The 18398-nt window shown below is 44.5% G+C and overlaps 1 protein-coding gene across 12 annotated transcripts in view; it reads right to left on the bottom strand.

Moving 5' to 3' along the window:
• PKNOX2 (PBX/knotted 1 homeobox 2) overlaps positions 1-18398 on the bottom strand; it is a 3670033-nt gene that overhangs the window by 3239032 nt on the left and 412603 nt on the right. For all 12 annotated transcript variants that reach the window (XM_069224545.1, XM_069224549.1, XM_069224540.1 and 9 more), the window contains one exon: positions 15050-15115. The gene's annotated coding sequence lies outside the window, so the exon portion shown is untranslated. The remainder of the gene's footprint in view (positions 1-15049; positions 15116-18398) is intronic.

Consider the following 18398-nt stretch of genomic DNA (forward strand, 5'->3'; position numbering starts at 1 on the left):
TGCGAGTCGCAGTGGTATGCAATTCCATTTCTGGACTCGCAGTTACCATCCACTTGAAGTGGATGGTAACCCACTCGCAAACAGGAAGGGGTCCCCATGGGACCCCTTTCCCCTTTGTGACTGGACCCAAAAATAATTTTTCAGAGCAGGCAGTGGTCCAAGGGACCACTACCTGCCCTGAAAAAATCCGAAACTAAAGGTTTCGTTTTTTTTTTTCTAAGTGCAGCTCGTTTTCCTTTAAGGAAAACGGGCTACACTTTGAAAAAAAAAACTGCTTTATTTAAAAGCAGTCACGGACATGGAGGTCTGCTGACTACAGCAGGCCTCCATCCCCGTGAGTGCCCTGAGTCGCTATGGGGGCACAAATTGCGACCCACCTCATTAATATTAATGAGGTGGGTCTTTGCGACCCCATAGCGACTCGCAGAAGGTGTCTGAGACACCTTTCTGCATAATATTTTGCGAGGTGCATCGCAATTTGCACCTCGCAAAATGTTTTCTACCTACATCTGGCCCTAAATTACACAGGAAAGGAAATCATGGATTACCAAATTCAATTTAAGATTGCAAACACGATTTAAGTGAATTTGAGGTCAAGGTAAACCTAACTGGCAGTGGGTCCAATGTATCTATATATTTCCCGTACTATTTAAATGAGGAACAGAAAACAGGAGCATTGTTTCTGTTTTATACAATATGAAGCTTTGTCCTCCATCCAGGCTTCACACACCATCTAGTGCTTCTAATGCTCGATGGCAGGGTCAAATTGCTTAGCAATTAGGTTTTTTACAAAGCTGTACCTCTTTACCCTGGTCAAGAACGGTGCTAGGCAGTGGCACGCCTAGGCATGTCCGAGATCGAAAGGAAGCTTTCCTGGGCTCTCCAATATTGCAAATATGAAACTTTATACCGTAGATGGGCAGGAAGGACGTTTTTGAGAGATCTCATTCCGAAACATGTCTAAATAGTTGTCTGGGTGGCAAGTAAGTTCAATGACAAAAAGGAGCTGAAGATTGCATTACTCTAGTGATACATGCGGGCAGTGAAAGTGACTTTTCAAACGCTTAGGAAATCTCAGAAATGTAGCTTTTCACTTGTACATAATGTCCAGTATTGGTAAATAAATGATGAAACTGCAACCAGATAATATATTCTGGGATGAAGAAGTTAATTAAATTGTGAATTATAAATCTGCCAGGCCTCACATTTATAAAGCAAGTGCCAAAGCAACTGGCATTCTCAATGCTCATTTGTAAAGTATTGTTGAAAAAAATGTAAAGAAAAACATTCCAAAATACTGATAAAAAAGAAACAGAATATTTAGGTATCTCAACACTGTCCATCAAATTCAATATTTTCAATCATTATAAATGACACAGTTTATTAGCCATATAATTTACACACAAGGAACTCTGAATATAATTTTAAGGAAAATGCTAAATTACTTTCCACAGAACTGAAAGAAATGTTCAGGTCACTTGGGAAGCAGACTTACAGCAGCCTCACACTACCACAACCAGCACAATAATGCTACCTTTGTGTGCTAAGACCAAAGCGTTGATGCAACATGTGGAACACAAGAGAAGAACCAAACCCAACCCAATAAAGTCTGAGTTGTATACAATCACCCAGCACAAATATAGCTCCTGCTGTGCTTTTACAGATTACCCTGGAGGGGTGGGGCACAACTCTCAGAGCAAGGGGCAAGGATGTTTTCTAGGAAAGCAGCACGTGGGGGAAGAGACTAAAAAATACAGGCACATCTATTGATTGCTCAAAGAAAAAAGTAGTTTGTTATTGTCAGCCATGGAAGGATACAAGTCATCTGATCAAAAAGAGCTATGCTCCAGGTGAGTAGCAAACACTTGAAAAGGAAGGAAAGCCATCAAATAAGAAGCAAGTAAATGAAACTGACAAGAAAGCCAATCAATAATAAGCAAAGGGTTGACCTAAAGCCCACGCTGAGTACTGGTATTGTAAACAGACTTCGACAATACACAGCTAAAAGCTGTCTGTAGGTGAGACCTAAAGAATGCTACTTGGAGATATTCCCAGTGGTTAAGTCAAGGTAATGCAAACATTCTGAACCTTCACTTCTTGGTTGTCTCAAATGTGATGTCTTGGTGGTAGAATGAACATAGAATGTAGAACTAGTAAAAAGGTGTTACCTTTGCCTCATTATAAAGGCAAGTTCACATAATTAAGGTTGCTTTGTGTCGACAATTATGAGACAGTGCCTCTAATACTGAAGGGGCTGATTTCCTCTATACAATGTAAGCCCAATGACATTTCTGTAATTGCCACCCATAAGTAATAAGAATAGTCAATAAAGTACTGATCTTTTCCTCACAAGCCACAGGATCTGTAAGACCAGAGGGCTAGGTCCCAACCAGTGACACAGTAGGCTTGCATAACTAATCACAAATCAGGCATGCTTTGTATGTGTCAGACTGTGTCACATGCCAACCAGACTTTTAGAGGCCACATCATGTGGAAACTCAACCCATTTCCCTGAGGCCAGCTCTCTCCAGGTCTAATTTGATTAAATGAGCTCCGTGTACCTCTGCAGACCTCTTTACCTTGGCATGGATTACTCTCTGTGTACACTTACTCAATTCTATATCAGGACCATTCTGAAATCCTGATTAAGTTTGAGCATAAACAGTAAAGTAACAAAACAAAACAAAGTCCGCAAGTACTGTGTGGCTGAAGACCTGACCTTCATCAAAAAACAGTTTCAGCTCTAAGGTCTCAGTGTGTTAGAGGAAATTTTTATACTTTGATGTGAACAATTGTGATCTTCCACTAGAGATTCAGAGTTTCCAAATAGTTGAAGATGTTTTGTCAGAAACTGTTTCATCTCTCTTTGAACCTGAGCTTTCCAGAGTCTATGCAAACATCTACTGATCACCCTGAAATCAGAACATATGGGTGCTTCGCTGCAAACATGAAGTAATTTCAGGGGTGGTTGGAGGAGGTTCTTTTTAGGGGCCAGGACATTTTTTGTAATCATCAGACTTTGATCAGAACAAAAGCGAGAAAAGAAAAAGAGTCAGAAAAAAGGAGAAGAGATAATAGAAAAGCAGTGACAAGGAATAAAAGCAGGAATGAAAAGAAATCTACAATAATGTTATAGTGAGATACAAGGGCAGAGAGAGTATATTGGTGGATTAAAGATGCTTGCGACAGGACAGTTGGTTTCTGGCAACCCCAACATTCAACAACTGTGCTGACAGGCTTCTGAGAAAAATGTGGTACCATGCACTTTTTCTTTTACAAATTTTGCTCTGTTAAAGAGGCATTGAGCAAGAGACTTGCTCAGGACATGAACTTTATGAAACTGTCAGGATCAGAAAGTTATGAAATTGCATCTCTTCAGTCAGATAATAAAGTTAGAGTCACTGCTTTTGCCCAAGTGTAAATATTCTCCATTGGACCTGGCACCACTGGCGTGATTTCCCCTTGATGTTTTGCCTTCAGATCTTCAGTTTTTGCTGATTTCATTTTTGCTGGCTCTAGGACTGACGTAGTCCTTTTAAACATGTCTCAGGACTGTCAATGTGGAGCCTTTGTGTGCAGTTTTAAACTGCCGTTTCGACTTGGCAAAATAATCCTTTTGCCGGTCTCAAACCTTCCTTTTTAATACCTATAAGTTACCCTAGGGTAGGCATTGGACAGCCCATAGGGCAGGGTACAATGTATTAAAAAATAGGACATGTACTTTTAGGTTTTACATGTCCTGGTAGTCAAAAACTCTAGAATTTGTTTTTCATTACTGCCGGGCCTATCTTTCCCATTGAATAACGTTGGAATTGCCTTTTTACATTTTAAAAGTGTAATTTCCAAATGGAAAGAGATAATAAGTTCAAGTTTGGTGCCTCTGGCATCACAATTTAAAATCCAAACTTATGGTGAAGTCGGATTTTTAATTGCAATTCTGAAAATGGCACTTTTAGAACATTGTCATTTATCTGCTTTAGCCATTTGGAGCCTGCAGTCTGTCTCTGATCACATGACTGGGGGTAGTTGGCAGTCGGGCTTTGTGTATTCCTTATAGACAGCCATGACAATGGGAGATTAGGTATGACTGAATGGGGCATCACTGGCAGGATCGAAGAGAGGATCTGGGCCTAGCCTCACTTACATCTGAATAGGAGGTGTCCTGTCACTACACAAAGGCCTGCATACCACTTGTAGTTAGTCAGAAGCCAGTGCCAGGAAGGCAGGGCATCTGTGCACTTCAAAGGCAGGTCTGTAGAAGTTTCTTCCCACTTCAAAGACACAACAGTGTAAAATAGAAGGATCTCATACACCAACTCTTCAGTACACTTCTGGACCTGTATTTACTCTGCCAGGAAGAAGGACTGTTGTGCTACTGCAAATCAAATCAAATCATTAACATTTATAAAGCGCGCTACTCACCCGTGCGGGTCTCAAGGCGCTAGGGGGGAAAGGGGGGGTTATCGCTGCTCGAACAGCCAAGTCTTTAGGAGTCTCCGGAAAGCGGAGTGGTCCTGGGTGGTCCTGAGGCTGGTGGGGAGGGAGTTCCAGGTCTTGGCCGCCAGGAAGGAGAAAGATCTCCCACCCGCCGTGGAGCGGCGGGTGCGAGGGACGGCAGCAAGTGCGAGGCCAGCGGAGCGGAGGGGGCGGGTGGGGACGTAGAAGCTGAGGCGTCTGTTGAGGTATTCCGGTCCCTTGTTGTGGAGGGCTTTGTGTGCGTGGGTGAGAAGACGGAAGGTGATCCTTTTGCTGACTGGGAGCCAATGCAGGTGTCTCAGGTGTGCGGAGATGTGGCTGTTGCGGGGTACGTCGAGGATGAGGCGGGCCGAGGCGTTTTGGATGCGTTGCAGGCGGTTCTGGAGTTTGGCTGTGGTCCCGGCGTAGAGGGTGTTGCCGTAGTCCAGGCGGCTCGTGACGAGGGCGTGGGTCACGGTTTTTCTGGTGTCGGCGGGGATCCAGCGGAAGATCTTACGGAGCATGCGGAGAGTGAGGAAGCAGGCGGAGGACACGGCGTTGACTTGCTTGGTCATGGTGAGAAGAGGGTCCAAGATGAAGCCGAGGTTGCGGGCGTGGTCTGCGGGGGTCGGTGCGGTGCCGAGGGCCGTGGGCCACCAGGAGTCGTCCCAGGCGGACGGGGTGTTGCCGAGGATGAGGACTTCCGTTTTTTCAGAGTTCAGCTTTAGGCGGCTGAGCCTCATCCAATCTGCGACTGCAAGGATTGCCACTCTTCTGGACTTCTGCTCTAAATGATCTGCTGCCCTGCTGTGCTGACCTGATGCATGCTGGGATATTGCCTGTGGATGAACTGGACCTACATCTTGAACCCAGGACCCCAGAATGACTCAAAGGTCTAGTCTGCTGGCCTCCTGATATGAGCCACAGGTCTATAAAAGGCTCCCCACATGCTACTGGATGCATCTTCAGCGAGTACCTGACCCCCAAGTGGTGTCTCTCAGGTCTGGGGCCCTTGGTGTGGCTCTCAAGCTCTTGAAATCTAGCCTTTGGGCTCTTAAACACCGCAAATCGGTCCGTTCACACTAGAATTACGCCGTTCGCTCTAAAAATCAGAGTGAGCAGCTGCCAGCCTGTCTCTTCACATAGCAGCATAAACAGCCTGCAGGGACAGCCTACCCTGTCTAGAATTGTGGTTGCTGCTTGACCAGGACTTATACCCCAGTCAACCAGTAACTCAATATTATCTGTTGCTCTGTAGAAGAATATTTAAGTAGTGTTCACTTCTTAATATCACAAGATAACCAATGGAACTCTTAAGGCTCCAAAGTGCAGGATTGCTCACTGTTCATTGAAGGGATCTCCAGGTCTGCCTCTGGAACAAAAGTCCTACTTATAATGAAAGTCAAGGAATGTCAGCTCCGAAAGTGTAGCAACAGGGGCATATTAAGGATTTTGGGGGCCTTGGGCCAAACTTATTTTTGAGTTCTCTGTTCAGAACAGCTTTATGATGATCCAATTTCAGCTCCTTCACGCCATCTTTGACCAGGTCACTGGCAGTGCACAGACACACTCATTCAGATTCTAAATGTGTTTACAAATATTAGGTGATAGTGACAGCAGCTCACTAATAATTCTGCAAATAATCTCTGTGACACCTTCAGGGCCATCATTGTGTGAGGTCCTGTTTTGATCTAAAATAAACTTTGTATAACTGTTTTATGAAACATAAACACATTTCCTCTGCAAAAGTCTGAAATAGACTCTCACAAATCACTCACATTAAAAATACCTAGCGGGTGAGGAGTTTTACCTCTAAACCAGTCCTAGAATGCTTGTTTCTTGTGAAGGGAGGACTTGTTCAGGCAGGTTGTGCTGGACTGGTTCTATGGGGAGCAGGGTCAAGACTGATTTTCATATGGCTAGGTCTTAACTGGGGTGGCATCGGGAGCAAAAGAATGATGGATTTAACCCAGATCTGTGACAGGGGTGAGTGTTTGAAAAGTTTCAGCAGTCCGGCCATAATCCTTTTGTGTTGCTAAAGTCACCTCCTGGTCAGCATCTGCTGCCCTCCCTAGCTGCTCTGGCTGCTGCTGCTGCTGCCTTGCCTGGGAACGAACTGAGAGCCTACCTGACTCAGTTCGAGGCCCTCCTCCACCCGCAGGCTCTTGCCTGCGCCTCATCCCTGGTGGTCTAGTGGCCATCACAAGTAAGTATCTCTCTCTATCTCTCCTTTACTCCTGCCTTTTCTTTTACCCGTTTTTACTTTTGTGTTCTTCCATCTCTTTCCTCTTTCCTGACCTTTCCTTGACCCTCTCGCTTCCGCGCCACTCCTGCCCCTGCGGCCCCACCACCCTCCCCCTGGAAAGTGCCTTTCCAGCCCTCCTGCTTCCCAGCTGACTGGATCCCCCGCATCCCTCCCCTTCGTAATGGTGGCCGTGTGGCTGGGAAGCCAAAGGCAAGCCCGTTTGCACCTGTCCGCGCCCAGACCGCATCCAGCGACAGGAACCCTGGATCTCCATTAAGCCACCCACTGGCCAGCATCCATTACGACGCCATGACCGTCCACTGCCCAAAAACTGGACGTCTAAGTAACTGATGCACCACATTCCCCAAGGACACCTACAGACCTTTTTTGTGCAGGAACTGCAACTTCAGTGCTGGCCACAACAAGAAGAAGGCACTCCCCACACCCAGAAACACCAGCACCCACCACAACCCCATCTACTGACTCCTCCTGAACATCTACTCTCTCCACAAGCATACCACCAGACTCTGGGATTTGATCGACACCACCCAACCAGACATCGTCTTCCTTACCGAGACAAGGACCAACCTCACCTCGGGACTGGACATCGCCATCGCCATTGCCACCCCGGACGGATACAGCATCCTAAGGAGGGACCGGCCCTCCTGCCCAGGAGGAGGATTCGCCATTGTACACAAGTCCTCACTACAAATCAAGGCCAACTAAGAAGGACAGTGCACCACCATGGAACACCTTCACTTCCTGGTCCACACCGATCACAACTCCTCCATCTGTGGCACCCTGGGCTAAAAACCACCCGGCCCCCATCCAGCATTTATCGACAACATTGTAGACATCGCCACCCCCCAGGCCTTGGGGTCCGACGACTACATCCTCCTCCGCGACCAGAATTTCCACCTCGAGGACTGCAACAATACAAACACCACCACTCTACTGGACAACCTTGCCACCCTCAGCCTCATACAGCTGATCACCACACCCAAGCACATCGCAGGACACACACTGGACCCCATCTTCACCTCAAGCAACCGGATTACCATTGAGACATTCTCCACCCCCAGATTTGATCGACCACCGCTGCCTACACTTCACCATCACTGCACCCAGTAGCCGCATCCGCACCCCCCGGACCCTCTCACAGGAAATGGAATGAAATAACCAACAAGCAACTCACCACAACTTTCACCAAATCCCTCCCACCTTCCTCCGATGAAGCCAACACCTCAGTGCGCAATCTCAACGCATGGATAACCAAATGCGCCAACACTCTAGCTCCCCTCCATCTGACATCGGCCAGGAGCATACCAAAGAAAGCCAGCTGGTTCATCACTGAACTCCAAGAATCCAAATGCACCTGCCGGGGCCTAGAGAAAAAATGGAGGAATAGCCAAACCAGCGAAGTCCTCGCCCTCCTTCAGAGCTGATACCGCCATCCACCGCTGACACATCAAGAACACAAGAAAGAACGCACTCCAGGAACGCATCAACTCCTCCCCACAGAACACAAAGGAACTTTTCTCAATCAACGAGTTCACAAATCCCCCCTCTGAAGGCACCAGCATCCCCCTGTCGCAAGACCTCTGCGACAAACTTGCCACCTTCTTCCACCATAAGATCCAAGACATCTACGACCGCTTCCTCTAGGAAAACCAACCCAGCACGAAAACCTACGACCGACCCACCCCCCTAGAACCCACCCAGACCATCCACTGCTGGTCCACACTCACCACAGAGGAAACAGGAATCATCATGAACAGCACCCACTCTGGAGCCCCCACTGACCCTTTCCCGCAACACATCTACGTCAGAGCCAGCACATCCATCACCCCGAGCTCTGGAACATGATAAACTGCTCCATCAACACTGGCACCTTCCCTTAGGACTGGAAACACGTCCTCTCCTGAAGAAACTCTCGGCTGACCCATCAGAACCAAAGAACTTCTGGCCCATCTCGCTGCTACCCTACCAGGCCAAAGTACTGGAGAAAGCCATCAACACACAATTACGAAATTTCATTGAGGTCAACTACTCACTGGAAAGCTCCCAGTCTGGGTTCCTCAGCAGCCACAGCACGAAGACAGCTCTTCTTGCTGCCACCGACAACATCCAATCGCTTCTAGACTGTGGCCACACCGCAGCACTCATATTCCTCAACCTCTCAGCAGCCTTCGACACGGTCTCCCACAGCACACTATGCACCAGACTCCACGATGTAGGAATCCGCGGAACAGCCCTGAAATGGATCCACTCATTCAACTCCAGAAGGACTCAGAGGGTCAGGCTCCCTCCCTACACATCTAAACGCACAGGGGTCAGCTGCGACGTTCCCCAAGGATCCTCTCTGAGTCCAACTCTTTTCAACATATACATGACAAACTCACAGCTATCGTCAGAAGCCATCGAATGAACATGGTGTCATACGCCGATGACACACAACTCATCATTTTCCTCACCGAAGACCCGGACACGGCCAAAAGGAATTTCCACTCAGGAATGGAAACCGTCTGGATGGGAGAAAGCTGCCTCAAGCTCAATTCTGACAAGACAGAGATCATCATTTTCAGAAACGCCACCTCAGCATGGGCGACTCCTGGTGGCCCACATCTCTCAGCAACCCACCTTCACCAACTGAGCAGGCCCCCAAACCTAGGCATCATCCTCGACTCCTCCCTATCTATGACCCAACAGGTAAACTCAATCACCTCCTACTGCTGGCACATCCTCCGCCAACTCTCGGAAATGTTCAAATGGATCCCAGCAGACTGCCGCAGGAAAGTTACCCACACCTTAGTCACAAGCAAGCTTGACTATGGCAACACTCTCTATGCCGGCACTACGAGAAACATCAAAAAGCTGCAACTCATCCAGAACGCTGCCACCAGACTTGTCCTTAACCTCCCACCCCAAGAACATATCTCCCAGCACCTGAGGACCCTCCACTGTCTCCCAGTAGAAAAACGAATTCCCTTCAAGCTACTCACTCACACGTACAAAGCCATACACAACGTCGTACCCACCTACCTGAACCACTGTGTCTCCTTCCACACCCCTGATCCCTCCACTCCACTCATCTGGTTCTGGCCACTATCCCTCACATTCGAAAAAACACAGCCAGAGGATGATCCTTCACCTACATCGCAGCAAAGAGCTGGAACAACCTGCCCCTATCTCTCAGACAAAACCCATCTCTCACCATCTTCAGGAGGAACCTCAAGACATGGCTCTTCGGATGAGGATCCACTCTCTCCCCCCTAGCCCCTGGAGGACCTTCACAGGTGAGTAGCCGGGCTTTACAAAAACTGATTGATTAATTGATTGATTGTTTGTCCCTAAGTGGCCAGGGTATTCCCAGACATGGGTCCCTTGCTGACTGTGCCACTGGATTCAAGATAGCTTGGTTGATGAGGGGTGATACCCTGAAAAAAGGTTCCAGGATGCTTGTTTCGAGTCCAGGAAGGACCTGGCCTGACAGTTCGGGCTAGAGTGTTCCCATGGGGAACAGGGTCAAGACTGATTTGCATATGGTTGGGTCTAAACTGGAGTGGCATGGTCAGCAAATGAACAAGGGATTTAACCCAGATCTGTGATTGGGAGTGAGTGTTTGAAAAGTTTCAGCACTCGGTCCATCATCCTTTAGTGTTGCTAAAGCCACTCTACGTGTGAAGGGTATGCCCAGACGGGGGTCTCCTGCTCACTGTACCATTGGATTCAAGCTAGCCTGGCTGATGAGGGGTTATACCCTGAAACTGGTCCAAGGATGCTTTTTTCCAGGCCAGAGAGGACCATGCCTAGCAGTTCGGGCTGTATTGTTTCCATGGGGAACAAAGTCAAGACTAATTTGCATATGGTTGGGTCCAAACTGGGGGCGGGGGGGCAATTTGAGCAAAAGAACAATTAATTTAACCCAGATGTGTAACTGGGGATGACTGAAAAGTTTCAGCATTCCACCCATCATCCTTTTGTGTTCTCCTGTTGTGGTATCCAATTAAGTGATGGCAAAGTGAGGAATCTCAGAAGGATGCAGTTTTAAAAAGAGATACCAAAATATTTGATAAATATGACAAAAGTGTTAGTGCTAAATCTCAGTTTGATTAAGACGTTTTAGATCATGGGAACAATGGTAATGCTGGCTCAGATCACAGAGGAACACGGTTAGATGATAGAGAATATATGAGGAGTCATAATGACAGTTGTAAGGAGGATTTAGTTGTGCAAGTAGAAGATATTGAAGAAGGGGAAGACATTGAAGTTGTTGTGGAAGATGAGTTTGTGAGGTATGATAAAGAAGATGTGGTGGAAGATGATGATTTGAGGAGTGATGGAAAAAGTAAAGAATGTTCACGTGTGAGCTAGAAGATGACAGTAAAGAAAGATTGTAGCAATAGAATAACTTGTGTTATATCCAAGTGGATGTTTGATTTTGTGTGCTGATATTCTAGATAGAAGATGAATGTATAGTTTTCTTGTTGTTTTTTTCTTAGCTATCTATTATATTTTAGTTTGATTAGAGTTTTATATTTTATTAAAGAGGGACGATGTGTCGTGTTTGGTGCAATTTTCTGTGCACGTTTTCCATTATTCTGTTATGTCATGAGAGGCATTCCTTAAGCATGCCACTCTGAGCGTTTCAGATTCCTTCGGAGCTGGAACATTGGGAGTCGCTTGGAGGATGTAGCAAGGAAGGCTGTCTCTCTTGTTCGCTCCGCTTCCTAAGGTGTTTCAACTTGGAATAAACATGTTTGTTCTCTACTTATGTGTGGAGTCTATCATTACAAGGCAGTTCAAAGAAAACACACCCAAAGAAATTGGTCAGAGCTGAGTTAGGATCAACGGCATACTACATGCATTTCCTTTCTGCATCTAGTATCAGCTGGCCATGACCTTTAAGCCCTGACCTGAAACTCTGAGCACAAGCTGTGGCCTGCATGAGGGCCTGCTGGTTATCATATGAGTGTGGCACCTGGTCTTGCTTTGTGCTCATTCGCATTGTCCCAGAGTCTGAATACTACTGGGGGACGTGGCATACAGGTGGCACACGTTCACACCTTATGCCCTCTGTCCCATCCCTAGACTGTGAATGTCATGATTGTAGCCTTCAGGCAGCATGGCATGCCCTTTATTCACACTCCACAAGGTCCCATTTGCGTAGTGCCTTATAGGGACCAGACTTTTATTTCAGCCATGGGATATGACCATTGTCTCACCCCACAGTACTCACACTGTAGACTTCAAACAGCAGTTTTTACTTTCTCACTTTCCAAGAACTGCTGCTGGGAATTACACTGGAAAGTCAATGTTTGAGACTACCGATTTCGACTTTACAACTATGCAAACCTATGCATACATTGCTTCTGGGGAGTCTGGTGCAGATTTGCCAAAGGGGTGCAAACTTACGAGTAATCCAAAGTCTGCTTTATCTAGAGTTACATAAGGAACCAGAATAAATCTCCCTAAAAGTTTCACCAACCAGTAGGGTGTATGCACGGAAGAGGATTCCATAAGTTCAGCAGACAATTTGAGGACATGTAGCTCATCTATCTTGACATTTCAAATAAGGCTTTAAGTTCTTCCTATTATGATTTTGGGGCATGACATTATTGAAAATATTTCACGTTTTAAACAGAATCTAGGACCTGAGGCTACTTAGCATCAGGTTGCTAAAATTTGAATTTGCACTTCACAAGAATTTAGACCCAGAGAAGTCTTGTGACATATTATCAGAATATCCCCTATATATCCACCAGTATTGTAACCTCTTTAAAGACGGTACTGATGAAGGTGGGCTATACCACCGAATCATTCGTTGAGTGATACTGAAAGAACATCCTAGCCCACAACACAACAACGGTCGAAGTTGGAGATCTCTTTTCCCGTTGTATTTTGTAGGGTTTGTGATGAGGTGGCGGGGGTGGGAATGTAAGGTATAAGTGAGTTGATGTATGCCTGAGTTCAAGTGTTTGCATGAATGTGAATGTCATATTGGAAAGGGGGTGGTAAAAGCATATAGATCTAATGTAATCATTCCTGTTTAGTTTTAAGAAAATATGCAAAAAGTGTTTTTCTTGACTGATTATTGTACGTTTTAAGGTTGGAATTAAATGGACAGAATTAACAATTGTATAAAGAAACAAAATAATAATAAATACATTATATGGATCTTATTAAAGCGAAAATATGAAAAAAATAATTAGAAAATGCTACTATGGAAAAACTTACTTGTGGTCAGACCGTCTTGAGGTCAAGCCATACGTGAACAGATTCAAGTCAAGTGGGATTTCGTTGGTTTACTTATGGTTTATTTCCCCCCTTATCTCAGACTTTAAAGTACATACAAAGGGGGTAGCTGCCTTTCGGGGAAGTATTACAATGTACCAGAGCTAACTGTTAATCCTTGGCTTCGACTGACATGCAGTAGAAAGTAGTAAATGTGAAGAGTTAATGGTTTGGGAAAGAGTTACAAGTACAGCGGATAGGTATGTTAATGCCAATATTCCAGGTCTAGCAAAGAAGATAAACAACCTTGATTAAAGGTTTGCGAGTTTGTGGACCCTGTGGCAAATGTAGCTGTTTATTGTCTGACAAAGAGGCATTTTCTTCCCTTTTGGAAATCGATAAAGGCATCCTTGCACAGGGTATCTGATCACCCTACCCTCTTACTGGCCATAGAGAAATGTATATTCCAGAACAAGTTATTAAACCCATTTGTCAATGTATTTCTAAATGTATGTGTTTTAACATTTCTCAAAAACTGTTGAATGCACTGAAATCAAACCAAACAAATTGTGCTAGTCGGAGCAAGCCTAGTAGACATTAGTGTAGCAGTGCAAAAATTACTATTGAAAGTTTTGTTGGGTAATGCAGCATTTTGGACTTTCGTCTTTGCCAGTTTCCACAATATGTTGAAATATCGTTCTCAGGTGCACGTATATTTTTCGAAGGGCTGAATCACGAAAAACAGCAAACATTATTAACAATTCAAATATTACTTCTATATGTAATTTTAACTGAACAATAAGTATGAAGATGCTATCGCACAACCCAGCCTAACCCCCAAACGTCACCATGGAAGGCCTCTTGTCGCTGGTTACTTATACAGCCTAGTACAGGAGAGCAACATTTAACTGTCAAAATTAAATTAATCAAAATATGGTTTCTTTGTTTCTCTCTCCCTCACAGTCGTATGTTGTTATTCATGCATTCATAGCTCGCTATTGTAGGATTCATGATATTACGTGTTTGTAAAGGCACATTTATGTTCATACAACAACCGATTCTCTGAGAGCTGAGGCTCGTTTGGTTGCTAAATTAATCCCTCTAGTACACAAGAATAAAGTATTGCATCAAGCCACTGGAAAGAGGACAAACAGCCAACATCGTCACCCTGAAATACATTGAGGCAGAGTTCCAAAGCTCATATTTATGAGCACTCCGAGAACAAGCATTGGCAAAGCATTGAGTCTGTCTTTCTGTAAGCAGGAATGCTTAGAAATAGTTGGGAAAATCGATGTGTGTCGGCTTCAGCCTTCCTATAAAGAGCATTTCCCAAAATGAAGCAACATAAAGAACAACAATATGGAATCTGGGAACAGGGCACTGTTGGGGAGCATACTCCATTAGCAGAGTTAACCTATATTCAGAAAGAACCGTTAAGAAAAGGAGTGAGGCAGTTATGTTTGCGTTGCAATTGGTGAATTAAAAAAGTAACACACAGCAAAATATTGCACAGTAGATACTTTTTACAAAGGATCGGTAATTTGTTTGCAGTCGTAAAAAACATATGTGGGTGCATATCTTTCCTTTGTGTGCAAAGAAAATGAAAACACCACATAACAGGGCCTTCGTGGACAGCCTAAGCAAGTTATGGCAAACTATGAAAAATATATGGAATGCGATGGTTATAGTTGGGTGACCTAAACCCCTCTCTCTGTGTACTACATATTGTACTTTTTAAAGAATTGATGACTTTAGGTCATCGCATATACAGCTGTTTGGAGCGTGCTCTAAAATAGGTGTGGTTGTACAAATGGTGCTGCTGGGAATTGCACAGCCATGTGTGGGAACGCCTTGTATACAAGAGGTCCAGCGCATGAAGGACAGTGGTGCAAGGCATGATGGGTCAAATTGGAGCAAGTAAGGCGGAAGCTCTCCATATGCTAGCAATGAGCTTAAAACAGAATCGCTTTTAAGAGCGGTGCTCATGTGACTAAGATGTGTAAAAAGTGCCACGCGCTATTTCCATCTGGCCAGGGTTACTGCTAAAGTTCAGACATGACTTCAGTTTTGTGCTTTTAACATATATTTGAAAGAAAAAGTGAGATAAAAGGTTACCTGGCTGCAGTGGCGCTCAGGGTGGTAAAAGTTTGCTTTGTTATAGCTTTTCGTTCCAGTGGCACACTGTGGAGTAAACATGAGATACTTATGAGACACATTATTTAGTAAATACATTTGGAGCATTAAAGCCATTATGCCCGAGCTTCCCACCCATGTTCGTGGTGCACTGCATGTCAGCAGATTTCAATACATGAAGGGAGAAGGAGGTCAGTGTACTTAAGAGCACCTCAAAAGATTTAACCTGCATTAATGAATTCCACCCGACTCTCTAATGGCAGATAGGCTTTATTAAATGTAAATATTATCAACCAATCAAAATACACATTCTTTTCAATCACAGGAAACAGAAAAGTGGGACAGAAATCCCTTCATTCATATCGGTTCTTGCAAAGTTTAAAAAAAGGAGATGGCACTGGCTACCATGGCCAATTATTTACATGAGCAGTGTTCAGCATAGATCCAGGAGGACAAGATCCATGCAGGTATTTCGGAACATTGACTTTGTGGCAATCTTGAAAATCTGTCATGGATACGGTCTCCTGGCGTATCCTGGACACACCTGGTTTAGAATCTTCCCTTTTATGTCATCTGATAATAATTACAGTTACACAAACCACACTTACACAACAGTCTCTACTTAAGATCCAAGTTACAAATGCACATAAGTTCTATGTGCCATGACCTTTTTCTGTAGATATTACATTATTCAAATGAATTCAATTAAATGGATCTCATTGCCCACATTAAACTGTATTTACAGTCAGCAAATCCTAATATTAAATAAAACTATATTTTGTTATCCCACACCTCACATTATCACGACTTATACTTTGGACTGATAGTTCATGGGCACCAAAAAAAAACAACCATTCAACATGAAGATAATTTCAGTGGTGAGCAAGAATATTTTCATGTTGTTTCAAAGTAAAGCAACACGTTTTCAGGCTCAACTGCATGAAACGTAATGGCCCTCTTGTAGCTGAATTAGATCAATGTTTTAACATTCAACCACCCCTGAAAACCCCTGGCGGGTTGCAGACCAAACTCCGTTTCCTGTGTAGTGGGTGATTAAATCCTTGCATAGATTTCATATGATTGTCACTGGATACCATCACTTTAAAGTCTCTCTGAAGATTTTGAAGTCTAGGCCCATGTCGATCCTGGCATGTTGTATTCAAAACACTTTAAAATTTACATGACCTAAAATTATTTGTTAAACCTGGATTCATAAACACTAAGCATTTATTTGCATCCCTATTTCACAATGGCTTTCAAATGTTAACATTTTGGTTAGCTCGGTTTTCTCAAATGAGATGCTGGATTTTGGAGATGTGATGAATCTGAAGCAAAATAGCTTTTCAAAAGGAGGTTCTCCCTTACCATGCTTTAGGTTTCAAGATGGCAATGGTGCTATGTAGGAAACTCCTTAACCCCTTCGCTGCCAGGCCTTTTCCCCCTCCTGTGCCAGGCCTTTTTTTGCCTATTTGGGGCAGTTCGCGCTTAGGCCCTCATAACTTTTTGTCCACATAAGCTAACCAAGCCAAATTTGCGTCCTTTTTTTCCAACATCCTAGGGATTCTAGAGGTACCCAGACTTTGTGGGTTCCCCTGAAGGAGGCCAAGAAATCAGCCAAAATACAGTGAAAATTTAGTTTTTTTCAAAGAAAATTGGAAAATGTGGCTGCAGAAGAAGGCTTGTGGTTTTTCCCCTAAAAATGGCATCAACGAAGGGTTTGTGGTGCTAAACTCAGCAGTTCCCAGCTTTCAGGAACAGGCAGACTTGAATCAGAAAACCCAATTTTTCAACACAATTTTGGCATTTTACTGGGACATATCCCATTTTTGCAATTTTTTGTGCTTTCAGCCTCCTTCCAGTCAGTGACAAAAATGGGCATGAAACCAATGCTGGATCCCAGAAACCTAAACATTTCTGAAAAGTAAACACAATTTTGAATTCAGCAAGGGGTCATTTGTGTAGATCCTACAAGGGTTTCCTACAGAAAATAACAACTGAAAAAGAAAGATATTGCAATTGAGGTGAAAAAACATAATTTTTTCTCTACGTTTTACTCTGTAACTTTTCCCTGCAATGTCAGATTATCGAAAGCAATATACCGTTACGTCTGCTGGACTCCTCTGGTTGCGGGGATATATAGGGCTTGTACATTCATCAAGAACCCGAGGTACCCAGAGCCAATAAATGAGCTGCACCCTGCAGTGCGTTTTCATTCTATATCAGGAATACAGCAATTCATTTGCTGAAATATAAAGAGTAAAAAATAGCTATCAAGAAAACCTTCGTATTTCCAAAAAGGGCACAAGATAAGGTGTTGAGGAGCAGTGGTTATTTGCACATCTCATCTCTGAATTCCGGGGTGACCATACTAGCATGTGAATTACAGGGCATTTCTCAAATAGATGTCTTTTTTACACACTCTCCTATATTTGGAAGGAAAAAATGTAGAGAAAGACAAGGGGCAATAACACTTGTTTTGCTAATCTATGTTCCCCCAAGTCTCCCGATAAAAATGATACCTCACTTGTGTGGGTAGACCTAGCGCCCGCGACAGGAAACGCCCCAAAACGCAACGTGGACACATCCAATTTTTTTTAAAGAAAACAGAGGTGTTTTTTGCAAAGTGCCTACCTGTAGATTTTGGCCTCTAGCTCAGCCGGCACCTACGGAAACCTACCAAACCTGTGCATTTTTGAAAACTAGAGACCTAGGGGAATCCAAGATGGGGTGACTTGTGGGGCTCGGACCAGGTTCTGTAACCCAGAATCCTTTGCAAACCTCAAAACTTGGCTAAAAAAACACATGTTCCTCACATTTCTGTGGCAGAAAGTTCTGGAATCTGAGAGGAGCCACAAATTTCCTTCCACCCAGCGTTCCCCCAAGTCTCCTGATAAAAATGATACCTCACTTGTGTGGGTAGGCCTAGTGCCCGCGACAGGAAATGCCCCAAAGCGCAACGTGGACACATCAAAATTTTTGAAAGAAAACAGAGGTGTTTTTTGCAAAGTGCCTACCTGTAGATTTTGGCCTCTAGCTCAGCCGGCACCTAGGGAAACCTACCAAACCTGTGCATTTCTGAAAACTAGAGACCTAGGGGAATCCAAGATGGGGTGACTTGTGGGGCTCGGGCCAGGTTCTGTTACCCAGAATCCTTTGCAAACCTCAAAATTTGGCTAAAAAAACACATGTTCCTCACATTTCTGTGGCAGAAAGTTCTCGAATCTGAGAGGAGCCACAAATTTCCTTTCACCCAGCGTTCCACCAAGTCTCCCGATAAAAATGATACCTCACTTGTGTGGGTAGGCATAACGCCCGCGACAGGAAATGCCCC

The sequence above is a fragment of the Pleurodeles waltl genome, chromosome 3_1, assembly GCF_031143425.1.
Source record: "Pleurodeles waltl isolate 20211129_DDA chromosome 3_1, aPleWal1.hap1.20221129, whole genome shotgun sequence".
Classification (NCBI taxonomy): domain Eukaryota; kingdom Metazoa; phylum Chordata; class Amphibia; order Caudata; family Salamandridae; genus Pleurodeles; species Pleurodeles waltl.